General features: G+C 36.3%; 1 long non-coding RNA gene across 1 annotated transcript; it reads left to right on the forward strand.

Moving 5' to 3' along the window:
* Positions 1-766: 766 nt before the first annotated feature.
* Positions 767-27,676, forward strand: LOC139904615 (uncharacterized). Its single transcript, XR_011778912.1, has 3 exons — positions 767-821; positions 27,351-27,490; positions 27,565-27,676. It is a non-coding gene; the product is annotated as an uncharacterized lncRNA (long non-coding RNA).
* Positions 27,677-27,960: the final 284 nt, after the last annotated feature.

The raw sequence follows: 27,960 nt of genomic DNA on the forward strand, positions 1-27,960 counted from the left end.
CTAAATGAGAAAGTGGTTATGAATAGTTAACTCTTTCTTTTTTTAAAAATCACCACAAACTTTTGATTTTCTTAAAAATATCACAAACTTTTATTAACACTAACTTAGTAGATGATTCTACCATTTACTCCATACTTTCACACCCAATCATTCCAGAGACTTCCTGTCTCTACTACTCCCTCCGTCTCAGATTAATTGTCCCCAGACAAAAAACACACAGTTTAAGAAATGTCATTATCACACTGTACCTTTTCTGTACTTTTTTCTTATTTTACTGTTTTACCCTCAACTAATTAATTAGAAATCTCTCTCTCCTTTGTAATTTAATTAATTCATTAGGAACAATATTGTAAACATCATCAAATTTATTTTCCATATTTGGAAGTGGACAATTAATTTGGGACGTACCAAAAAGGAGACGGAGGGAGTACATTCCAAATGTCTCTACTACATTCCAAATGCTTCCTTTCATACCCAAATCTTGACACCCAATTACTAACTAAAATACATAGGTATAGAAAATCCACTTTCTATCAAACTCACGCAACCAAAGATGAGTATGCACGAACACCACCACCGTCGCTGCTAACGCCACCATCGCCGCTGCTACTACTACTACTACCGCCGCCGTTTGCACTTCTACAAGGTATACACTTACTCAATAAAGCCTCTGTTTTTATCTTTCCTCCCTCAGTTTCTTGTTCTTCATTTTTTGAGACAATAAATTATGGACCGATGAGAGTGTTGATTTTGATTCATGTGTTAACTTCAACTAAGGAAGACGAATTGGAGAAATGAATTATGGTTGTCGGTGAACACAGGTTTGTGGTTATTTACAAGTTCGAAGTTTTTTTTTTATTTTTTTTTTTTAAAAAATTTACTCTCCACCTAATTTGAACAACTGCTAATAAATTTTTCATTCATTTTTATCAAGGTACTGTTGGGTATTTTATTTAGTTTCCAAATATGAGGAAATTAAAACCAAGCCCAAGGCCCAACAAATTAGGCCCAAATGTTGGTTGACTTGGTCAATCATTTGAGGGCATTTCAAATCTCAATTGAAAGCAGCTGTTTTCATTATCAAGAGAGTAGATAGATCAGAGAGATCAAAAAGAAAAAGAGAGATTCTCAATTTCCGTCTAAAAATACAGCAGTTCAGAAAATCGACGATCCCCGGAGATCCGACCTTTGAATCTTCTCAATTTTTGGGCTGTGTCTTCCTGACATCAGTGCCAACATTTTCAACCGTTGAATTCGTCTAATGAGGTCTGTAGGTCGTGATTTTGCTGCTGGAACAGAGAGCAATTTATTGGGTGAATCATTCATCTTTTGTCTTTAATTTCTTCATATACTTGTTGATTATTGTTGTTCAAGAGTATGATGATGTTGTATACCTCTAGTTGATCTAGAGAAGGATTATTGTATTGCTCTCCTTGTTGATGATAGTGGAATTTAAGTGGCTTACGAGTCCCGTGGTTTTTACTCTCGATTTTGAGGGGTTTTCCACGTAAAAAGTCTCGCGTGTATTGTGTGTGCTTGATTATTCGTTATTAGTTGATTTGCTACTGATTTGGGGACTGATTTGGGTTGGATTTGGTATAGCTTATTTGTTAGCATCCTCACGGTTTCATACGGGTCGGGAAAGTGTTGGTCAAACGGGTTTGTTTCCGCTTTGTAGATTGCCCGTTGTGATTATTTTTCCATCAAATTGGTATCAAGAGCTAGGTTATTTGATTTGACTTGTGTGAAAGATAGAAGCTAATACAAGTAAAATGATTAGTTTAAATGGTTCAAATTATCATGTTTGGAAAGGCAAGATGGAGGATCTTCTTTATGTGAAAGATTATTATTTGCCTGTTTTTACTGAGGATAAACCCGAGGAAAAATCTGATGCTCAATGGAAAATTTTGCATAGACAAGTATGTGGGTATATTCGGCAGTGGGTTGATGATAATGTTGTGAATCATATTACTGGGGAGACTGATGCTAAAGCCTTATGGAAAAAGCTTGAGCAGTTATATGAACGAAAAACTGGGAATAACAAGTTGTTCTTAATTAAGCAGATGATGGCTTTGAAGTATCATGATGGGACTCCTATTACAGATCACCTAAATGCATAGCAGGGTATTATAAATCAGCTTGCAGGTATGGGTATCAAGTTTGAGGATGAGATTCAGGGTCTCTGGTTACTTGGTACATTACCGGACTCTTGGGAGACTTTTAGGACATCTTTGTCCAACTCTGCACCGAATGGTACTATCACCATGGAATTGGCTAAGGGTAGTATTTTGAATGAAGAGATGAGAAGAAAGTCACAAGGTTCCTCTTCACAGTCAGATATCTTGGTCACAGAAACGCGGGGGAGAAGTCATAGTAGAGGTCAGGGTAAAAGAGGCAATCATCGTAGCAGCTCACGCAAAGGCAAATTTGCTAACGTTGAGTGTTATAATTGTCATGAAAAGGGGCACACAAAGTGGTATTGTCCAAAGTTGAAGAATGAGAAGAAAAAGGCATATGACAAGAATAAACAAAAGAAAAGTGATGGTGGTGATGATGATAAGGTTGAAGTTAACGCTATCACAGATGAGTTCTTTGTTTGTATTGATTATGATATGATCAATCTTACTCATGATGACACGAGTTGGATTGTTGATAGTGGTGCTACATGTCATGTTGCAATTTGTAGAGATCACTTCTCATCTTACACTCCAGGTGACTATGGATTTGCTAGGATGGGTAATGTCGGGTTATCAAAGATCGTTGGTATTGGAGATGTTTGTTTGAAATTTGACACGGGAATGGAGTTAGTTTTGCATAATGTAAAACATGTTCCGGATATGAGACTTAATGTTATTTCAACAGGCATTCTTGATGATGATGGTTATTATAACGGTTTTGGTAATGGTATTTGGAAACTAACTCTTGGTTCTATGATAGTGGGAAGAGGCAAGAAAGACTCAAGATTATACATCACGCGTTCGAAGATCATCCAGAACATTGTTAACGCAGTGGACAATGTTGATTCTACTGAGTTGTGGCATAAAAGACTTGGCCACATGAGTGAAAAGGGGATGTCTATCTTGTTCAAGAAGAATGTGTTGTCGGGTGTTAGTGGTATTGATTTGAGTAAGTGTTCTCACTGTTTGGCAGGGAAACAGACCAGAGTTGCGTTTAAGAGTCATTCTCCTTTTCGAATGGAGAACATACTTGATCTAGTTCATTCGGATGTTTGTGGGCCTATGAAGACTAGGACACTTGGTGGATGTTCCTACTTTGTTACATTCATCGATGATCATTCCACGAAGGTGTGGGTTTATACCTTAAAGTCAAAGGATCAAGTATTTGAAAAGTTTAAGGAATTTCATACACTAGTTGAAAGGCAAACGGGGAAGAAACTCAAGTGTATTCGGACTGATAATGGCGGTGAATACATTGGCAGATTTGATGCTTATTGTAAGGAGAATGGTATTCGGCATCAAAAGTCTCCACCAAAGACACCTCAGTTGAATGGCTTAGCAGAGAGGATGAACAGAACTTTGGTTGAGAGAGTTAGATGTTTGCTTTCACATGCAGGGTTGTCCGATTCCTTTTGGGGTGAGGCCTTAAATACGGCAGTTCATATTATTAATCTAACCCCTTGTGTTCCTTTGCATTTTGATGTTCCTAACAGGGTTTGGAGCGGCAAAGATGTTTCTTACCGTCATTTACGAGTTTTTGGATGTAAAGCTTTTGTTCATGTTCCCAAAGATGAGAGGTCAAAGCTTGATATGAAGACTAAGCCATGTGTATTCCTCGGCTATGGTGAAGATGATTTTGGGTACAGGTTATATGATCCAGTTCAGAAGAAACTCGTACGAAGCCGAGATGTTGTATTTACAGAAGATCAGATGTTAAAAGATGTTGATAAGACAGATTCAGTTCCTCAACCTAGTGCTGATCTTGTTGATTTGGATCCAGTTACTCCACAACATGTTGGAGATGATGTTCAGAATGATGAACATGGTACTGATGTTGGTGATGCTCCGGAGCAGGTAGAGATTCCAGTACCAGATGTGAAATGTCCCGTTCTTATTGATTAAAAACGTTCCATATTAATTGATTTCGTTGCGAGGTTTTGACCTCTATATGAGACGTTTTTCAAAGACTGCATTCATTTTAAAACAAACCATAACCTTTATTTCATCAATAAAGGTTTAAAAAGCTTTACGTAGATTATCAAATAATGATAATCTAAAATATCTTGTTTACACACGACCATTACATAATGGTTTACAATACAAATATGTTACAACAAAATAAGTTTCTTGAATGCAGTTTTTACACAATATCATACAAGCATGGACTCCAAATCTCGTCCTTATTTAAGTATGCGACAGCGGAAGCTCTTAATAATCACCTGAGAATAAACATGCTTAAAACGTCAACAAAAATGTTGGTGAGTTATAGGTTTAACCTATATATATCAAATCATAATAATAGACCACAAGATTTCATATTTCAATACACATCCCATACATAGAGATAAAAGTCATTCATATGGTGAACACCTGGTAACCGACATTAACAAGATGCATATATAAGAATATCCCCATCATTCCGGGACACCCTTCGGATATGATATAAATTTCGAAGTACTAAAGCATCTGGTACTTTGGATGGGGTTTGTTGGGCCCGATAGATCTATCTTTAGGATTCGCGTCAATTAGGGTGTCTGTTCCCTAATTCTTAGATTACCAGACTTAATAAAAAGGGGCATATTCGATTTCGATAATTCAACTGTAACGACCCGACCAAAACCGTTATTGACGGCGTCGTTAACTTAGGTCCCGTTGCGTGGTCGTAGTCCCTATATGAGACTCGTTTGACCAAAATTATGTCGCGTTCATTTGAAAGGTACAAAGTTTAGTTTAACAAACGGATCGACAATAAGTTTAAGTTTACAAAGTTATAAAGTATGAATGAAATAACTTGCGACATAATTAGTTTGAAATCCACAGTTGCTATAAATAGCGTAAGTAAGTAGACAAAAGTTTGAATCCAAAAATGCTATCCCTAGCGTATGCATGCATGGTAGACTCCAATCAAGTAATCAAAGAGTGCGGAAGCATGTATCAAATAGCCATGTGAAAACCTGAGAAAACATAGAAGAATCTGTCAACGCAAAAACGTTGGTGAAATCATAGGTTTGAGTAAGTGAGTAAAAGTAAAGTAAGTCGAATCACAAGATTTGCAAAGTTGAAATAATAGTAGTACATTCTAAAAGTTAATATTCACGAGCACCCAATTATCAAAGCTTAACGTTCCGTCCGTTGAATACCCCATCAATTAGTGCTAGAACAACACTGTTCCCGAAAATATATTTCATTCGTAAACGGTAGCGAACCGTTTGAATGAGGGTTTGTCAAACCCATATGGCCATATAACATAAGTTCTCGCTTACACCATCTGATGTAACTAATGATAATCGGATTGAGGATTTTCGTTCTAAACTCGTATGTAGAATGTTTGTTTTCCCGTTCTTGTGTTCACTTAGTTCAAAAGGATCGTTTATGTTTTCTCATCCCAAAAGTAAGTTCAAAAGAGTAAAAAGTGGGACTATGATCTCACCTCGAGTGCACGAGTATAAATGTACTTCACAAAGTAAACGTGTGCATGAAAGTTGCTTAGCCTTGACCTAAACAAATAAGTTGTATCAATTAACCGGTTACGACACAAGGTCGGGTGAAATGTGTTCAATTAGTCCTATGGCTCGTTACGACTCGATTAAGTATAGCATGTGAATCACGTTGTCAAGTTTCATACAAGAAGCAAGTATAAAAGCATGTTAGAATGATTGTATAAAAGTTTGGTTAAGTTTGACTAAAAGTCAAACTTGGTCAAAGTCAACGAAAAAGTCAACGCGTTCGGGTCGGGTCCCGAACTATTTTTCTATGCTAAATATTCATATACAAGTGTATTAAAACAAGTTTCATGTGAATCGGAGGTCGATAGCTAGTCAAACATTTCGCGTGAAATGCGCCAAACAAAGCAGAATCTGGCCAGGCCAATCCGCGCGCCGCGCGGGGATGTGGCGCGCCGCGCCACCATCTGGCCAGAGATTTCTGGTCAGTTTTTCAAAGTATGCACGAACCAAAACATTTTCCAACCCAACTCTTGACCCGCAAACACTTATAATGCCTATCATATATCGTCGAAAAGGTATTTTGACGAGGAATACAACTAACCACATATCATCAATCAAAAACATCATTTACAATAACCGAAAACTCGTCCATTGATCAAGAAAGGTTTATTTTCAAAGTTTCAAGTTCGTAAAACGTATTTTATGATTCGGGAATCCAATTTACACATACGATATGCCGTTTCGAAGGTAATGAAACATACATTACTACTAAACACTAACAATTAACATTTCATGGCATTCAAGCATCAAAAGTTCATGTCAAGAACTATCAAACCCTAGTCAAACATCACAAAATCATTAATCGGGTTTTTGAAGTTTTCTTAATCAACCTACACATCAAAATGTGGCTAATGATACTAGTAACACAATTAAAACATGCACTTTAACAATCTAACAACATTAACTCATCCAAAATCAAGGATTAAGCAAACCCATTTCAAAAACTCAAACTAGTTACTCCAAACCACAAATCGAGCAAACAAAACATATATTCATGTTACACACGAGCCATAGACACTAACTAACACAATTTCAAGTATATAAAACGAATTTAGAGAAATTTAGTGATTTTAGAAAGTTACCCAAAATGGATGAAATTGGTACCAAATCGAAGAGGATGATGAGAGGATCACGAATATGTAATTTGTTTTGAAGTTTGCTTCCCGATCCGAATTTAGATGATGAATTATGTTTGTGTTCTTGAGAGAAAAAAAGAAAGAAAGAGAGAGAGATGGAGGTGGTTGAATGGTGGTGATTGGGGTGGACTAGTTGACCTAGTCAACTAGTTTGCCCCGTGTCAATTTTAGTCCCTCGAGTTTAGAAGCGGGTGCGGGATTTAACCGATCGAATATTTTTAAAACGCTCGAGTAAACGGGTGATGTCAAAATTAAATAGCGGGAATATAATGAACGTTACTCACGGAAACTATTAATTTAAATACGAAAGATTATGTTTTTAAAAAAAAGACGGTGTTAAAATTAAATTTAACGGAAAAACGCGGGATGTTACATTATCCACGCCTCAAAAGAAATTTCGTCCCGAAATTTAGTTGGAAGTAGTAGTTGTTGAATCTTCCTCGAGATCTTGCGTTGCCAATTCTACGAGTGAGGGAGAAGTACGTCCTAGGGTATTTCAACGAATTTTGACGGTCGGGATCATATGTTGTTTTAAGGTTTGGCTTCACGATTTATGGTTTCAACCGGTCCTCCTAGGAATGAAGTTTATCGTTGATAGTGAGCCCATCGAAAAAGGAATAACAAGTTCTTGTTTCGCAAAACACGTCTTTAAGTTGATACATCGAATGTAGGATAAACGGAGACCCAAAATGAGTCGGAAAAGTCTAAACGGCTAGCGACGGGTCCAAAACACCCCAAGAATTTAAAGGATCAAAATATCGCGGATTTAGCTTCCTACGTTTTCCCGAAACGGATTGCACCTTTCCAAGGTGCGACTCTTAACGTGACGCGGTTTCCCACATGGAATTTGAAATGTTTACGTCTAACATCGGCGTAGCTCTTGGTGATTACGAGTCACGTAGGGTTTTACCTGAATATGAATAAATTTTCTCGGTTGCTCATGAATAACCTCGACCCCGGTGAATTGATCATCGTTTACTTGGTTCGACAAAGGAGAATGACGTTTCCGGTCACATGTGGTTTCAAAAGGAGTGACGTTAAAACTCGAATGAAAATCATTGTAGTACGAGGATTCGGTTAAAGGAAAATACTTTTCTCAAGTAAATTTGAAGTTGGTAATACAAATTCGTATTATGGTTTCCAAGGTTTAAATCGCATGTTTGTTCGGTCCGTCGGGTTGTGGATGGTACGCGGTACTCATGTCTAAACGCGGTCCCGAGGCTTTTTGTAAGGCACTCCGAAATCTAGAAGTGAAACGAGGATCTCGATCCGAAACGGGGTATATTTCCCTAAGGCATATTGAACAAGTTTGCTAGGAATTGAAAACGTTAGCTAGGACAAGTTTCTCAAGAAAATTCGCGTCGCGGAAGATTTATCGGTTTCCAAAAACGTTCGTCGGGGCAAGTTCTTATCGGGTTTTGAAAACGATTGTTAGGACTATCCACCCTCGCGGCGAATACTTGTATGACGTGAAGAGTCGCTCTCCATTGAGAATTTAGAATAAGGACCTCCTGAACCGGAAGTACGAGGGTGATGCAAGAGAAGTTTCCGCCTCAGTGCGAGCATAACGAGTAAATTGTAGTTAGTCAATAAGACTGCGCGAGGACGAGCTAGTATACCCGTGTGACATACGGTTGAAGTCGAATGGAATCGGTAATTCATTCGGAAGCATAAATATAATTTGACAATAATTGAAGGTGTGTCCCCGGTATGGTTGTTATAAATATTCTCGGAGTTTTCGGATGTCCAAACCTGAAAAGATGAAGTCATGTACATGGCACATGGTGGTGTTTAGGTTGATCGAGTCTAACCACCATCACGCGTCACTAGAACTTTGGTATGTCTTACCGTAATATAACCACGTTGATCGAGTGTCGTTATATTACGCTAACTCATACCTCCATTCCCACATCACTCTATAGATTCAAGTTCGTGTAATCGCGAAAATCTAAAATGAACAAAATGTAACGACGTCTCAAACGTGACTCGTATTAAATCGAAAGAATTTGTGCAACTCTGAAGATGCGTTCCCCGAGGGAAGTGTATAAATGATTGTTCACGGCAATGTGGTTCGAGTCAGACAATATTGTATTTAGGTATGAAAAGAGTAACGAGTCATGATAACAAGTAATACGCAACTGTAGCGATAAATGGTGATGACGATACTCATCTAGAGTAGTGACAGTGACTTTACAATATTCATGGATAGTAAGATGAGACGGGAGGAAAAACAACCAAGGAGTCAGAGTTCCCGAACTAAAGTGGCAGGATACGAGTTCGTATAATGAAGGTTGGGTACCATTAAAAAAAAAGTTTGCCTAAGAATGATTCAAGTATAATGCACAAGTAGTCAAGTAAGTGCTATCTATAGCAAATGTATGTCAGAATGCAATGCTAACTATCCGGTTGTAGTCTAGACTCACTAATGCGTCCTAACGACTCTGTTAGACACACTAATGCACGTCCTAGTTCCCTACAACCTGGCTCTGATACCACTTGTAACGACCCGACCAAAATCGTTATTGACGGCGTCGTTAACTTAGGTCCCGTTGCGTGGTCGTAGTCCCTATATGAGACTCGTTTGACCAAAATTATGTCGCGTTCATTTGAAAGGTACAAAGTTTAGTTTAACAAACGGATCGACAATAAGTTTAAGTTTACAAAGTTATAAAGTATGAATGAAATAACTTGCGACATAATTAGTTTGAAATCCACAGTTGCTATAAATAGCGTAAGTAAGTAGACAAAAGTTTGAATCCAAAAATGCTATCCCTAGCGTATGCATGCATGGTAGACTCCAATCAAGTAATCAAAGAGTGCGGAAGCATGTATCAAATAGCCATGTGAAAACCTGAGAAAACATAGAAGAATCTGTCAACGCAAAAACGTTGGTGAAATCATAGGTTTGAGTAAGTGAGTAAAAGTAAAGTAAGTCGAACCACAAGATTTGCAAAGTTGAAATAATAGTAGTACATTCTAAAAGTTAATATTCACGAGCACCCAATTATCAAAGCTTAACATTCCGTCCGTTGAATACCCCATCAATTAGTGCTAGAACAACACTGTTCCCGAAAATATATTTCATTCGTAAACGGTAGCGAACCGTTTGAATGAGGGTTTGTCAAACCCATATGGCCATATAACATAAGTTCTCGCTTACACCATCTGATGTAACTAATGATAATCGAATTGAGGATTTTCGTTCTAAACTCGTATGTAGAATGTTTGTTTTCCCGTTCTTGTGTTCACTTAGTTCAAAAGGATCGTTTATGTTTTCTCATCCCAAAAGTAAGTTCAAAAGAGTAAAAAGTGGGACTATGATCTCACCTCGAGTGCACGAGTATAAATGTACTTCACAAAGTAAACGTGTGCATGAAAGTTGCTTAGCCTTGACCTAAACAAATAAGTTGTATCAATTAACCGGTTACGACACAAGGTCGGGTGAAATGTGTTCAATTAGTCCTATGGCTCGTTACGACTCGATTAAGTATAGCATGTGAATCACGTTGTCAAGTTTCATACAAGAAACAAGTATAAAAGCATGTTAGAATGATTGTATAAAAGTTTGGTTAAGTTTGACTAAAAGTCAAACTTGGTCAAAGTCAACGAAAAAGTCAACGCGTTCGGGTCGGGTCCCGAACTATTTTTCTATGCTAAATATTCATATACAAGTGTATTAAAACAAGTTTCATGTGAATCGGAGGTCGATAGCTAGTCAAACATTTCGCGTGAAATGCGCCAAACAAAGCAGAATCTGGCCAGGCCAATCCGCGCGCCGCGCGGGGATGGGGCGCGCCGCGCCACCATCTGGGCAGAGATTTCTGGTCAGTTTTTCAAAGTATGCACGAACCAAAACATTTTCCAACCCAACTCTTGACCCGCAAACACTTATAATGCCTATCATATGTCGTCGAAAAGGTATTTTGACGAGGAATACAACTAACCACATATCATCAATCAAAAACATCATTTACAATAACCGAAAACTCGTCCATTGATCAAGAAAGGTTTATTTTCAAAGTTTCAAGTTCGTAAAACGTATTTTATGATTCGGGAATCCAATTTACACATACGATATGCCGTTTCGAAGGTAATGAAACATACATTACTACTAAACACTAACAATTAACATTTCATGGCATTCAAGCATCAAAAGTTCATGTCAAGAACTATCAAACCCTAGTCAAACATCACAAAATCATTAATCGGGTTTTTGAAGTTTTCTTAATCAACCTACACATCAAAATGTGGCTAATGATACTAGTAACACAATTAAAACATGCACTTTAACAATCTAACAACATTAACTCATCCAAAATCAAGGATTAAGCAAACCCATTTCAAAAACTCAAACTAGTTACTCCAAACCACAAATCGAGCAAACAAAACATATATTCATGTTACACACGAGCCATAGACACTAACTAACACAATTTCAAGTATATAAAACGAATTTAGAGAAATTTAGTGATTTTAGAAAGTTACCCAAAATGGATGAAATTGGTACCAAATCGAAGAGGATGATGAGAGGATCACGAATATGTAATTTGTTTTGAAGTTTGCTTCCCGATCCGAATTTAGATGATGAATTATGTTTGTGTTCTTGAGAGAAAAAAAGAAAGAAAGAGATAGAGATGGAGGTGGTTGAATGGTGGTGATTGGGGTGGACTAGTTGACCTAGTCAACTAGTTTGCCCCGTGTCAATTTTAGTCCCTCGAGTTTAGAAGCGGGTGCGGGATTTAACCGATCGAATATTTTTAAAACGCTCGAGTAAACGGGTGATGTCAAAATTAAATAGCGGGAATATAATGAACGTTACTCACGGAAACTATTAATTTAAATACGAAAGATTATGTTTTTAAAAAAAAGACGGTGTTAAAATTAAATTTAACGGAAAAACGCGGGATGTTACATCAACCATAGAATGTAGTTTCACGTACTTGTGTCTATTTTATAAATCATTTATAAAACCTGCATGTATTCTCATCCCAAAAATATTAGATTTTAAAAGTGGGACTATAACTCACTTTCACAGATTTTTACTTCGTCGGGAAGTAAGACTTGGCCACTGGTTGATTCACGAACCTATAACAATATATACATATATATCAAAGTATGTTCAAAATATATTTACAACACTTTTAATATATTTTGATGTTTTAAGTTTATTAAGTCAGCTGTCCTCGTTAGTAACCTACAACTAGTTGTCCACAATTAGATGTACAGAAATAAATCGATAAATATTATCTTGAATCAATCCACGACCCAGTGTATACGTATCTCAGTATTGATCACAACTCAAACTATATATATTTTGGAATCAACCTCAACCCTGTATAGCTAACTCCAACATTCACATATAGAGTGTCTATGGTTGTTTCGAAATATATATAGATGTGTCGACATGATAGGTCGAAACATTGTATACGTGTCTATGGTATCTCAAGATTACATAATATACAATACAAGTTGATTAAGTTATGGTTGGAATAGATTTGTTACCAATTTTCACGTAGCTAAAATGAGAAAAATTATCCAATCTTGTTTTACCCATAACTTCTTCATTTTAAATCCGTTTTGAGTGAATCAAATTGCTATGGTTTCATATTAAACTCTATTTTATGAATCTAAACAGAAAAAGTATAGGTTTATAGTCGGAAAAATAAGTTACAAGTCATTTTTGTAAAGGTAGTCATTTCAGTCGAAAGAACGACGTCTAGATGACCATTTTAGAAAACATACTTCCACTTTGAGTTTAACCATAATTTTTGGATATAGTTTCATGTTAATAATAAAAATCATTTTCTCAGAATAACAACTTTTAAATCAAAGTTTATCATAGTTTTTAATTAACTAACCCAAAACAGCCCGCGGTGTTACTACGACGGCGTAAATCCGGTTTTACGGTGTTTTTCGTGTTTCCAGGTTTTAAATCATTAAGTTAGCATATCATATAGATATAGAACATGTGTTTAGTTGATTTTAAAATTCAAGTTAGAAGGATTAACTTTTGTTTGCGAACAAGTTTAGAATTAACTAAACTATGTTCTAGTGATTACAAGTTTAAACCTTCGAATAAGATAGCTTTATATGTATGAATCGAATGATGTTATGAACATCATTACTATCTTAAGTTCCTTGGATAAACCTACTGGAAAAGAGAAAAATGGATCTAGCTTCAACGGATCCTTGGATGGCTCGAAGTTCTTGAAGCAGAATCATGACACGAAAACAAGTTCAAGTAAGATCATCACTTGAAATAAGATTGTTTATAGTTATAGAAATTGAACCAAAGTTTGAATATGATTATTACCTTGTATTAGAATGATAACCTACTGTAAGAAACAAAGATTTCTTGAGGTTGGATGATCACCTTACAAGATTGGAAGTGAGCTAGCAAACTTGAAAGTATTCTTGATTTTATGTAACTAGAACTTGTAAAATATTTGAAGAACACTTAGAACTTGAAGATAGAACTTGAGAGAGATCAATTAGATGAAAAAAATTGAAGAATGAAAGTGTTTGTAGGTGTTTTTGATCGTTGGTGTATGGATTAGATATAAAGGATATGTAATTTTGTTTTCATGTAAATAAGTCATGAATGATTCCTCATATTTTTGTAATTTTATGAGATATTTCATGCTAGTTGCCAAATGATGGTTCCCACATGTGTTAGGTGACTCACATGGGCTGCTAAGAGCTGATCATTGGAGTGTATATACCAATAGTACATACATCTAAAAGCTGTGTATTGTACGAGTACGAATACGGGTGCATACGAGTAGAATTGTTGATGAAACTGAACGAGGATGTAATTGTAAGCATTTTTGTTAAGTAGAAGTATTTTGATAAGTGTCTTGAAGTCTTTCAAAAGTGTATGAATACATATTAAAACACTACATGTATATACATTTTAACTGAGTCGTTAAGTCATCGTTAGTCGTTACATGTAAATGTTGTTTTGAAACCTTTAGGTTAACGATCTTGTTGAATGTTGTTAACCCATTGTTTATTATAACAAATGAGATGTTAAATTGTTATATTATCATGATATTATGATATATAATATATCTCAGTATGATGTATATACAGTTAAATGTCGTTACAACGATAATCGTTACATATATGTCTCGTTTCGAAATCATTAAGTTAGTAGTCTTATTTTTACATATGTATTTCATTGTTAATACACTTAATAATATATTTACTTATTATTTAACATAATTAACCAAGTGTATCAATATCTTAATATGATTCATATGTACCTAGTAAGACGTTGTTATAACGATAATCGTTATATATATCGTTTTCGAGTTTCTTAAATTAATAGTCTCATTTTTATGTATATAACTCATTGTTAAAATACCTAATGAGATACATACTTATAATAAAAACATGTTAACTATATATATAACCATATATATGTCATCGTATAGTTTTTACAAGTTTTAACGTTCGTGAATCACCGGTCAACTTGGGTGGTCAATTGTCTATATGAAACATATTTCAATTAATCAAGTCTTAACAAGTTTGATTGCTTAACATGTTGGAAACATTTAATCATGTAAATATCAATCTCAATTAATATATATAAACATGGAAAAGTTCGGGTCACTACAGTACCTACCCGTTAAATAAATTTCGTCCCGAAATTTTAAGCTGTTGAAGGTGTCGACGAATCTTCTGGAAATAGATGCGGGTATTTCTTCTTCATCTGATCTTCACGCTCCCATGTGAACTCGGGTCCTTTACGAGCATTCCATCGAACCTTAACAATTGGTATCTTGTTTTGCTTAAGTCTTTTAACCTCACGATCCATTATTTCGACGGGTTCTTCGATGAATTGAAGTTTTTCGTTGATTTGGATTTCATCTAACGGAATAGTGAGATCTTCTTTAGCAAAACATTTCTTCAAATTCGAGACGTGGAAAGTGTTATGTACAGCCGCGAGTTGTTGAGGTAACTCAAGTCGGTAAGCTACTGGTCCGACACGATCAATAATCTTGAATGGTCCAATATACCTTGGATTTAATTTCCCTCGTTTACCAAATCGAACAATGCCTTTCCAAGGTGCAACTTTAAGCATGACCATCTCTCCAATTTCAAATTCTATATCTTTTCTTTTAATGTCAGCATAGCTCTTTTGTCAACTTTGGGCGGTTTTCAACCGTTGTTGAATTTGGATGATCTTCTCGGTAGTTTCTTGTATAATCTCCGGACCCGTAATCTGTCTATCCCCCACTTCACTCCAACAAATCGGAGACCTGCACTTTCTACCATAAAGTGCTTCAAACGGCGCCATCTCAATGCTTGAATGGTAGCTGTTGTTGTAGGAAAATTCTGCTAACGGTAGATGTCGATCCCAACTGTTTCTGAAATCAATAACACATGCTCGTAGCATGTCTTCAAGCGTTTGTATCGTCCTTTCACTCTGCCCATCAGTTTTTGGATGATAGGCAGTACTCGTGTCTAGACGAGTTCCTAATGCTTGCTGTAATGTCTGCCAGAATCTTGAAATAAATCTGCCATCCCTATCAGAGATAATAGAGATTGGTATTCCATGTCTGGAGACGACTTCCTTCAAATACAGTCGTGCTAACTTCTCCATCTTGTCATCTTCTCTTATTGGCAGGAAGTGTGCTGATTTGGTGAGACGATCAACTATTACCCAAATAGTATCAAAACCACTTGCAGTCCTTGGCAATTTAGTGATGAAATCCATGGTAATGTTTTCCCATTTCCATTCTGGGATTTCGAGTTGTTGAAGTAGACCTGATGGTTTCTGATGCTCAGCTTTGACCTTAGAACACGTCAAACATTCTCCTACGTATTTAGCAACATCGGCTTTCATACCCGGCCACCAAAAATGTTTCTTGAGATCCTTGTACATCTTCTCCGTTCCAGGATGTATTGAGTATCTGGTTTTATGAGCTTCTCTAAGTACCATTTCTCTCATATCTCCAAATTTTGGTACCCAAATTCTTTCAGCCCTATACCGGGTTCCGTCTTCCCGAATATTAAGATGCTTCTCCGATCCTTTGGGTATTTCATCCTTTAAATTTCCCTCTTTTAAAACTCCTTGTTGCGCCTCCTTTATTTGAGTAGTAAGGTTATTACGAATCATTATATTCATAGATTTTACTCGAATGGGTTCTCTGTCCTTCCTGCTCAAGGCATCGGCTACCACATTTGCCTTCCCCGGGTGGTAACGAATCTCAAAGTCGTAATCATTCAATAATTCAATCCACCTACGCTGCCTCATATTCAGTTGTTTCTGATTAAATATGTGTTGAAGACTTTTGTGGTCGGTATATATAATACTTTTGACCCCATATAAGTAGTGCCTCCAAGTCTTTAATGCAAAAACAACCGCGCCTAATTCCAAATCATGCGTCGTATAATTTTGTTCGTGAATCTTCAATTATCTAGACGCATAAGCAATCACCTTCGTTCGTTGCATTAATACACAACCGAGACCTTGCTTTGATGTGTCACAATAAATCACAAAATCATCATTCCCTTCAGGCAATGACAATATAGGTGCCGTAGTTAGCTTTTTCTTCAATAACTGAAACGCTTTCTCTTGTTCATCATTCCATTCAAATTTCTTCCCTTTATGCGTTAATGCAGTCAAGGGTTTTGCTATTCTGGAAAAGTCTTGGATGAACCTTCTGTAGTAACCAGCTAGTCCTAAAAACTGGCGTATGTGTTTCAGAGTTTTCGGGGTTTCCCACTTTTCAACAGTTTCTATCTTTGCCGGATCCACCTTAATACCTTCTTTGTTCACTATGTGACCGAGGAATTGAACTTCTTCCAACCAAAATGCACACTTTGAAAACTTAGCGTACAATTCTTCCTTCCTCAATACTTCTAACACCTTTCTCAAATGTTCACCGTGTTCTTGGTCATTCTTTGAGTAAATAAGTATGTCATCAATGAAAACAATGACAAACTTGTCAAGGTATGGTCCACACACTCGGTTCATAAGGTCCATGAACACAACTGGTGCATTAGTTAAACCAAACGGCATGACCATAAACTCATAATGACCGTAACGTGTTCTGAAAGCAGTCTTTGGAATATCATCTTCTTTCACCCGCATTTGATGATACCCGAAACGTAAGTCAATCTTTGAATAAACAGACGAGCCTTGTAGTTGATCAAATAAGTCGTCGATTCTCGGTAGTGGGTAGCGGTTCTTGATGGTAAGTTTGTTCAACTCTCGGTAGTCGATACACAACCTGAATGTACCATCTTTCTTCTTGACAAACAAAACAGGAGCTCCCCACGGTGATGTGCTTGGTCGAATGAAACCACGCTCTAAAAGTTCTTGTAATTGGCTTTGCAGTTCTTTCATCTCGCTGGGTGCGAGTCTGTAAGGAGCACGAGCTATTGGTGCAGCTCCTGGTACAAGATCTATTTGAAATTCAACGGATCGATGTGGGGGTAATCCCGGTAATTCTTTCGGAAATACATCGGGAAATTCTTTTGCAATGGGAACATCATTGATGCTCTTTTCTTCAGTTTGTACTTTCTCGACGTGAGCTAGAACAGCATAGCAACCTTTTCTTATTAGTTTTTGTGCCTTCAAATTACTAATAAGATGTAGCTTCGTGTTGCCCTTTTCTCCGTACACCATTAAGGGTTTTCCTTTTTCTCGTATAATGCGAATTGCATTTTTGTAACAAACGATCTCTGCTTTCACTTCTTTCAACCAGTCCATACCGATTATCACATCAAAACTCCCTAACTCTACTGGTATCAAATCAATCTTAAATGTTTAGCTAACCAGTTTAATTTCTCGATTCCGACATATATTATCTGCTGAAATTAAGTTACCATTTGCTAATTCGAGTAAAAATTTACTATCCAAAGGCGTCAATGGACAACTTAATTTAGCACAAAAATCTCTACTCATATAGCTTCTATCCGCACCCGAATCAAATAAAACGTAAGCAGATTTATTGTCAATAAGAAACGTACCCGTAACAAGCTCCGGGTCTTCCTGTGCCTCTGCCGCATTAATATTGAAAACTCTTCCGCGGCCTTGTCCATTCGTGTTCTCCTGGTTTGGGCAATTTCTAATGATGTGGCCCGGTTTTTCACATTTATAACAAACTACATTGGCATAACTTGCTCCGACACTACTTGCTCCGCCATTACTCATTCCGACACCATTTGTTCCTTTCGTTCTATTAACCCCTGGTCCGTAGACCTCACACTTCGCTGCGCTATGACCATTTCTTTTACACTTGTTGCAAAATTTGGTGCAGAACCCCGAGTGATACTTTTCACACCTTTGGCATAGCTGCTTCTGATTGTTGTTGTTGTTGTTGGGATGATTGTTGTAGTTGCTGCTGTTGTTGTTGTTGTTGTTGTTGGGCCGTTTGTTGTAGTTGCGATTGATGTTGCGATTGCTGGGATAATTGTTGCGATTATTGTTGTAATTGCTGTTGTTGTTGTATTGGTGATTCTTATCACCGTTTTCCTCCCACTTTCTTTTGACTTGCTTCACATTGGTCTCTTCAGCAGTCTGTTCTTTAATTCTTTCTTCAATCTGGTTCACTAGTTTGTGAGCCATTCTACATGCCTGTTGTATGGAGGCGGGCTCGTGTGAACTTATATCTTCTTGGATTCTTTCCGGTAATCCTTTCACAAACGCGTCGATCTTCTCTTCCTCATCTTCAAACGCTCCCGGACACAATAGGCACAATTCTGTGAATCGTCTTTCGTACGTGGTAATATCAAATCCTTGGGTTCGTAACCCTCTAAGTTCTGTCTTAAGCTTATTGACCTCGGTTCTGGGACGGTACTTCTCGTTCATCAAGTGCTTGAATGCTGACCACGGTAGTGCGTACGCATCGTCTTGTCCCACTTGCTCTAGATAGGTATTCCACCATGTTAACGCAGAACCTGTGAAGGTATGCGTAGCGTACTTCACTTTTGTCCTCTTCAGTACACTTACTTATGGCAAACACCGATTCGACCTTCTCGGTCCCCCGTTTCAATCCGATCGGTCCTTCAGTTCCATCAAATTCCAAAGGTTTGCAGGTAGTGAATTCTTTGTAGGTGCATCCTACACGATTTCCTGTACTGCTAGATCCAAGGTTATTGTTGGTATGTAGCGCAGCCTGTACTGCGGCTATGTTTGAAGCTAAAAAAGTACGGAATTCCTCTTCATTCATATTCACGGTGTGTCGAGTAGTCGGTGCCATTTCCTTCAAAATAGTCAAATGGAACAAGTTAATCATACAGAATATTAAGAGTAGTTAATAGTATTTCGTAGCATAATATGAACTCATTTATAAAAGCTTTTTCTTCATATTAGCGTTTTATAAGTTTAAATTCGGGTAGTACCTACCCGTTAAGTTCATACTTAGTAGCTAATATACAATTCAACTACTACAATTCTATATGAAAAACTGATTATAATAATATTTCGCGTTCAAACTTTTATACAATATTTTACAAACTTACAATACCGCTTATTTTACATATAGTATGAAATATAGCACACAATAAATTTGATACAAGATGGTTGTGAAGATAATTCTAGCTAGTACACAAGTCGTTCAGCAAAGGCAATAAAGACACGTAATTCATATGTCCAGAAACAACTCATGCATTCTGGTTTTACTAGGACTACTTCCCATCCTTGGTCTTGTGGAACATAACCGTTATGGCCGTTGATAAGACAGCGTGTTGTAACGTCGTCAAAGGGACGAGGGTTACGTAATGTCCAACAGTCCCGTAATAATCTAAAAACCTCATTTCTTAACCCAATTACCGACTCCGTCACTTGTGGAAACGTTTTGTTTAATAGTTGTAGCCCGATGTTCTTGTTCTCACTTTGGTGAGAAGCGAACATTACTAATCCGTAAGCATAACATGCTTCTTTATGTTGCATGTTAGCCGCTTTTTCTAAATCACGAAGTCCAATATTCGGATATATTGAGTCAAAATAATTTCTTAACCCGTTGCGTAAAATAGCATTTGGGTTCCCCTCAATATATGCGTCAAAGTAAACACATCGTAACTTATGGGTTTCCCAATGTGATATCCCCCATCTTTCAAATGAAAGTCTCTTATAAACCAAGACATTCTTGGAACGTTCTTCGAATGTCTTACAAATTGATCTCGCCTTAAATAGTTGTGCCGAGGAATTCTGGCCGACTCTAGACAAGATTTCATCAATCATGTCTCCGGGTAGGTCTCTTAAAATATTAGGTTGTCTATCCATTTTGTGTTTTTAAACTATAAAATAGACAAGAGTTAGATTCATAAAAAAATACTTATTAATACAAGCAATTTTTACATATATCATAAAGCATAAGAACACTATATTACATATATTACACCACATGAATACAACTATCTTATTCCGACTCGCTCGTTTCTTCTTCTTCGGTTTTGGTTCGTTTTGCCAAGTTTCTAGGGATATATGATGTTCCCCTAATACGAGCCGTCGTAATCCACATTGGTTTAGAAAAACCTGGTGGTTTAGAGGTTCCCGGGTCATTGTTACAACTTAAGGACTTCGGGGGTTGACGATACATATAAAGTTCATCGGGGTTGGAATTAGATTTCTCTATTTTTATGCCCTTTCCCTTATTATTTTCTTTTGCCTTTTTAAATTCAGTTGGGGTAATTTCTATAACATCATCGGAATTCTCGTCGGAATCCGATTCATCGGAGAATTGGTAATCCTCCCAATATTTTGCTTCCTTGGCGGAAACACCATTGACCATAATTAACCTTGGTCGGTTGGTTGAGGATTTTCTTTTACTTAACCGTTTTATTATTTCCCCCACCGGTTCTATTTCTTCATCCGGTTCCGATTCTTCTTCCGGTTCCGATTCTTCTTCCGGTTCCGACTCTTCTTCCGGTTCCTCTTCGGGAACTTGTGAATCAGTCCACGAATCATTCCAATTTACATTTGACTCTTCATTATTATTAGGTGAGTCAATGGGACTTGTTCTAGAGGTAGACATCTATCACATAATATCAAACGCGTTAAGAGATTAATATATCACATAATATTCACATGTTAAAAATATATAGTTTCCAACAAAATTTGTTAAGCAATCATTTTTCAAGTAAACACGGTCGAAGTCCAGACTCACTAATGCATCCTAACAAACTCGATAAGACACACTAATGCAAAATTCTGGTTCTCTAAGACCAACGCTCGGATACCAACTGAAATGTCCCGTTCTTATTGATTAAAAACGTTCCATATTAATTGATTTCGTTGCGAGGTTTTGACCTCTATATGAGACGTTTTTCAAAGACTGCATTCATTTTAAAACAAACCATAACCTTTATTTCATCAATAAAGGTTTAAAAAGCTTTACGTAGATTATCAAATAATGATAATCTAAAATATCCTGTTTACACACGACCATTACATAATGGTTTACAATACAAATATGTTACAACAAAATAAGTTTCTTGAATGCAGTTTTTACACAATATCATACAAGCATGGACTCCAAATCTCGTCCTTATTTAAGTATGTGACAGCGGAAGCTCTTAATAATCACCTGAGAATAAACATGCTTAAAACGTCAACAAAAATGTTGGTGAGTTATAGGTTTAACCTATATATATCAAATCATAATAATAGACCACAAGATTTCATATTTCAATACACATCCCATACATAGAGATAAAAGTCATTCATATGGTGAACACCTGGTAACTGACATTAACAAGATGCATATATAAGAATATCCCCATTATTCCGGGACACCCTTCAGATATGATATAAATTTCGAAGTACTAAAGCGTCCGGTACTTTGGATGGGGCTTGTTGGGCCCGATAGATCTATCTTTAGGATTCGCGTCAATTAGGGTGTCTGTTCCCTAATTCTTAGATTACCAGACTTAATAAAAAGGGGCATATTCAATTTCGATAATTCAACCATAGAATGTAGTTTCACGTACTTGTGTCTATTTTGTAAATCATTTATAAAACCTGCATGTATTCTCATCCCAAAAATATTAGATTTTAAAAGTGGGACTATAACTCACTTTCACATATTTTTACTTCGTCGGGAAGTAAGACTTGGCCACTGGTTGATTCACGAACCTATAACAATATATACATATATATCAAAGTATGTTCAAAATATATTTACAACACTTTTAATATATTTTGATGTTTTAAGTTTATTAAGTCAGCTGTCCTCGTTAGTAACCTACAACTAGTTGTCCACAATTAGATGTACAGAAATAAATCGATAAATATTATCTTGAATCAATCCACGACCCAGTGTATACGTATCTCAGTATTGATCACAACTCAAACTATATATATTTTGGAATCAACCTCAACCCTGTATAGCTAACTCCAACATTCATATATAGAGTGTCTATGGTTGTTCCGAAATATATATAGATGTGTCGACATGATAGGTCGAAACATTGTATACGTGTCTATGGTATCTCAAGATTACATAATATACAATACAAGTTGATTAAGTTATGGTTGGAATAGATTTGTTACCAATTTTCACGTAGCTAAAATGAGAAAAATTATCCAATCTTGTTTTACCCATAACTTCTTCATTTTAAATCCGTTTTGAGTGAATCAAATTGCTATGGTTTCATATTGAACTCTATTTTATGAATCTAAACAGAAAAAGTATAGGTTTATAGTCGGAAAAATAAGTTACAAGTCATTTTTGTAAAGGTAGTCATTTCAGTCGAAAGAACGACGTCTAGATGACCATTTTAGAAAACATACTTCCACTTTGAGTTTAACCATAATTTTTGGATATAGTTTCATGTTCATAATAAAAATCATTTTCTCAGAATAACAACTTTTAAATCAAAGTTTATCATAGTTTTTAATTAACTAACCCAAAACAGCCCGCGGTGTTACTACGACGGCGTAAATCCGGTTTTACGGTGTTTTTCGTGTTTCCAGGTTTTAAATCATTAAGTTAGCATATCATATAGATATAGAACATGTGTTTAGTTGATTTTAAAATTCAAGTTAGAAGGATTAACTTTTGTTTGCGAACAAGTTTAGAATTAACTAAACTATGTTCTAGTGATTACAAGTTTAAACCTTCGAATAAGATAGCTTTATATGTATGAATCGAATGATGTTATGAACATCATTACTACCTTAAGTTCCTTGGATAAACCTACTGGAAAAGAGAAAAATGGATCTAGCTTCAACGGATCCTTGGATGGCTCGAAGTTCTTGAAGCAGAATCATGACACGAAAACAAGTTCAAGTAAGATCATCACTTGAAATAAGATTGTTTATAGTTATAGAAATTGAACCAAAGTTTGAATATGATTATTACCTTGTATTAGAATGATAACCTACTGTAAGAAACAAAGATTTCTTGAGGTTGGATGATCACCTTACAAGATTGGAAGTGAGCAAGCAAACTTTAAAGTATTCTTGATTTTATGTAACTAGAACTTGTAAAATATATGAAGAACACTTAGAACTTGAAGATAGAACTTGAGAGAGATCAATTAGATGAAGAAAATTGAAGAATGAAAGTGTTTGTAGGTGTTTTTGGTCGTTGGTGTATGGATTAGATATAAAGGATATGTAATTTTGTTTTCATGTAAATAAGTCATGAATGATTCCTCATATTTTTGTAATTTTATGAGATATTTCATGCTAGTTGCCAAATGATGGTTCCCACATGTGTTAGGTGACTCACATGGGCTGCTAAGAGCTGATCATTGGAGTGTATATACCAATAGTACATACATCTAAAAGTTGTGTATTGTACGAGTACGAATACGGGTGCATACGAGTAGAATTGTTGATGAAACTGAACGAGGATGTAATTGTAAGCATTTTTGTTAAGTAGAAGTATTTTGATAAGTGTCTTGAAGTCTTTCAAAAGTGTATGAATACATATTAAAACACTACATGTATATACATTTTAACTGAGTCGTTAAGTCATCGTTAGTCGTTACATGTAAATGTTGTTTTGAAACCTTTAGGTTAACGATCTTGTTGAATGTTGTTAACCCATTGTTTATTATAACAAATGAGATGTTAAATCGTTATATTATCATGATATTATGATATGTAATATATCTCAGTATGATGTATATACAGTTAAATGTCGTTACAACGATAATCGTTACATATATGTCTCGTTTCGAAATCATTAAGTTAGTAGGCTTATTTTTACATATGTATTTCATTGTTAATACACTTAATAATATATTTACTTATCATTTAACATAATTAACCAAGTGTATCAATATCTTAATATGATTCATATGTACCTAGTAAGACGTTGTTATAACGATAATCGTTATATATATCGTTTTCGAGTTTCTTAAATTAATAGTCTCATTTTTATGTATATAACTCATTGTTAAAATACCTAATGAGATACATACTTATAATAAAAACAAGTTAACTATATATATAACCATATATATGTCATCGTATAGTTTTTACAAGTTTTAACGTTCGTGAATCACCGGTCAACTTGGGTGGTCAATTGTCTATATGAAACATATTTCAATTAATCAAGTCTTAACAAGTTTGATTGCTTAACATGTTGGAAACATTTAATCATGTAAATATCAATCTCAATTAATATATATAAACATGGAAAAGTTCGGGTCACTACAAGATGTGCCCCCATTTGTCCCACTTAGGCGGTCTACCCGAGACCGTCATCCTTCTGTTAGATATTCTGCTGATGAGTATGTATTAGTTACTGATGGGGGAGAGCCAGAATGTTATTCAGAAGCAATGAAAGATGAGCATAAGAAAGAGTGGGGTGAAGCTATGCAAGATGAGATGAATTCTTTGCATGAGAACAATACTTATGAGCTGGTGAAGTTACCTAAAGGCAAGAGAGCTTTGAGAAACAAATGGGTATTCAAAGTGAAGATAGATGAACTTACTTCACAACCAAGGTACAAAGCTAGGTTAGTCGTTAAAGGATTCAGCCAGAAAAAGGGTATTGATTTTGATGAGATTTTCTCACCGGTCGTGAAGATGGGATCTATTAGAGTGGTTCTTGGGTTAGCTGCTAGTCTTGATCTTGAGGTTGAACAGATGGATGTCAAGACTGCTTTTCTTCACGGTGATTTGGATAAGGAAATCTACATGATGCAACCTGAAGGTTTTCGGGTTAAGGGTAAAGAAAATTATGTTTGTAGACTTCAGAAAAGTCTATATGGGTTGAAGCAAGCACCGAGACAGTGGTATAAGAAGTTTGAGTCGGTTATAGGAAAGCAAGGCTACCGAAAGACAACTTCAGATCATTGTGTTTTCTTTCAGAGGTTTGGTGATGATGATTTCATCATATTGTTGTTATACGTTGATGATATGTTGATTGTTGGTAAAAATATTAAAAGAATTGCGCAGTTGAAGCGAGAATTGAGCAAGTCTTTTGCTATGAAAGACTTGGGGCCAGCAAAACAGATTCTTGGCATTCGAATTTCTAGAGATATAGGTGCTAAGACGTTACATATATCACAAGAGCAATACATTGAAAAGGTGCTAAGTAGATTCAACATGAAGAATGCTAAAGTGGTTAGTTCCCCTCTTACAAACAACTTTAAGCTAACAGAAAGAGATTGTCCTACTTCAAAGGAGGATGTTGAGGAGATGGATATAGTTCCATATGCGTCAGCAGTTGGTAGCTTGATGTATGCTATGGTGTGTACTAGGCCAGATATAGCTCATGCGGTAAGTGTTGTTAGTCGGTTTATGTCAAATCCGGGTAAGAAGCATTGGGAAGCGGTTAAATGGATTATGAGATACTTACGAGGTACTTCAAAGTTAGGTATCACATTCGGAAATGGAGAGCCGGTGCTTGTTGGTTATACAGACTCAGATATGGCAGGAAACAAAGATAACATGAAATCCACTTCTGGATATTTGATGACTTTCGCAGGGGGAGCAGTTTCATGGCAATCAAGGTTACAAAAGTGTGTTGCATTGTCTACAACCGAGGCTGAGTATATGGCAGCAACAGAAGCGTGCAAAGAACTATTGTGGATGAAAAGGTTTCTACAAGACCTTGGGTTTAAGCAATCACGATATGTGGTTCTTTGTGATAATGAGAGTGCGATTCATTTGGCTAGAAATTCTATGTATCATAAGCGGACAAAACATATAGATGTGCGGTATCATTGGATTAGAGAACGTCTTGAAGATGGTTCGTTTGAACTTGATAAAGTTCACACCGATGATAATGGTTCCGACATGTTCACAAAGGCTTTAGCAAGTGAGAAGCTCAAGGTATGTTGCTCGATCGCCGGGATGGCGATTCCTTCCTCATAATTGAAAAGGGGGAGATTTGTTGGGTATTTTATTTAGTTTCCAAATATGAGGAAATTAAAACCAAGCCCAAGGCCCAACAAATTAGGCCCAAATGTTGGTTGACTTGGTCAATCATTTGAGGGCATTTCAAATCTCAATTGAAAGCAGCTGTTTTCATTATCAAGAGAGTAGATAGATCAGAGAGATCAAAAAGAAAAAGAGAGATTCTCAATTTCCGTCTAAAAATACAGCAGTTCAGAAAATCGACGATCCCCGGAGATCCGACCTTTGAATCTTCTCAATTTTTGGGCTGTGTCTTCCTGACATCAGTGCCAACATTTTCAACCGTTGAATTCGTCTAATGAGGTCTGTAGGTCGTGATTTTGCTGCTGGAACAGAGAGCAGTTTATTGGGTGAATCATTCATCTTTTGTCTTTAATTTCTTCATATACTTGTTGATTATTGTTGTTCAAGAGTATGATGATGTTGTATACCTCTAGTTGATCTAGAGAAGGATTATTGTATTGCTCTCCTTGTTGATGATAGTGGAATTTAAGTGGCTTACGAGTCCCGTGGTTTTTACTCTCGATTTTGAGGGGTTTTCCACGTAAAAAGTCTCGCGTGTATTGTGTGTGCTTGATTATTCGTTATTAGTTGATTTGCTACTGATTTGGGGACTGATTTGGGTTGGATTTGGTATAGCTTATTTGTTAGCATCCTCACGGTTTCATACGGGTCGGGAAAGTGTTGGTCAAACGGGTTTGTTTCCGCTTTGTAGATTGCCCGTTGTGATTATTTTCCCATCAGGTACTTCACGATTTCTTTCTCATTCTTCCATCGATTTTTCAGTTTCTTCTTTTTGATTGCTGACGAGACCTCTAGATGCTTTCGTCCATCGTAAGTGTTCTGAAATTTTAACCCTTTCGTCTACTGTTGTGTCTAGCAAATATTTAAGAACCATGGTTAGAATTCTTTGTTGTTTTTTTTCCTCCTCATTTTCTCCCTTCTTCACAATCTGGAGTTCATCATACTTTTGGGTTTATCTGAATCTTTCTTCAAATCACTATATGGATTTTTTTTATTCCCTTCAATTCATCAACTAAGCTGGTTAGTTATATACAAAAGCTTTTCTTACGGTAATTCATAATTGGTATAGATTCGGTTGTTTAGGATTCTTATGTTTAATGCACACCATATTTTGCTAAAAAGTTCAAGTTATTATTTTTAGGTAATTTCAAATTGTTTATTTTTTTATATGTAGATTGATGGAATGGATTTGAGGAAGGTAACTGTTACACAAGTTGTTGTTGCTCATGAGTTCGAGCAACTTTTCTTATGGATTGAAGTTTTAAGTTTGTGAAGATGTCATCCAACAAATACACTACAATCAATAAGCCGAAGGTATATTCCCTTGCATAGTTTGAGTATAATTAAATTCTGTTTTGTACTAATTGTTAGCTTCTAATATTGTAAAGGGTTGTTTGGATGCTTTGGATACTGCCGAGTAAAGTATAGGAGGTGGTGGGAATAAGAAAGATAATGCCCAAGTGCTTCACCATTCCAAACCGTTATAGAAATGGTTGCCGCTCATGTGTTTGAGAAATCTTTCTAAAGGATTGAAGTTTTAAGTGAAAAAACCAATGTTAATATGATAGTTTGCAGCACCATGAATAATTCGTAATGTAAATATAAACGACTATCTAAATACAAACCATCGATAGCTCACAAACCCGATGCAACGCGAGGGCTTACCACTAGTTTATACTAAATGTTGCGGAACGAGCAACAGGTAGCCAATAAACACGCATAAGTACACTCCACGATTAGATAGACACAACTTCCATTCGATTTTCTTGTCTTTTACACGATGA

Source organism: Rutidosis leptorrhynchoides, chromosome 4, assembly GCF_046630445.1.
Source record: "Rutidosis leptorrhynchoides isolate AG116_Rl617_1_P2 chromosome 4, CSIRO_AGI_Rlap_v1, whole genome shotgun sequence".
Classification (NCBI taxonomy): domain Eukaryota; kingdom Viridiplantae; phylum Streptophyta; class Magnoliopsida; order Asterales; family Asteraceae; genus Rutidosis; species Rutidosis leptorrhynchoides.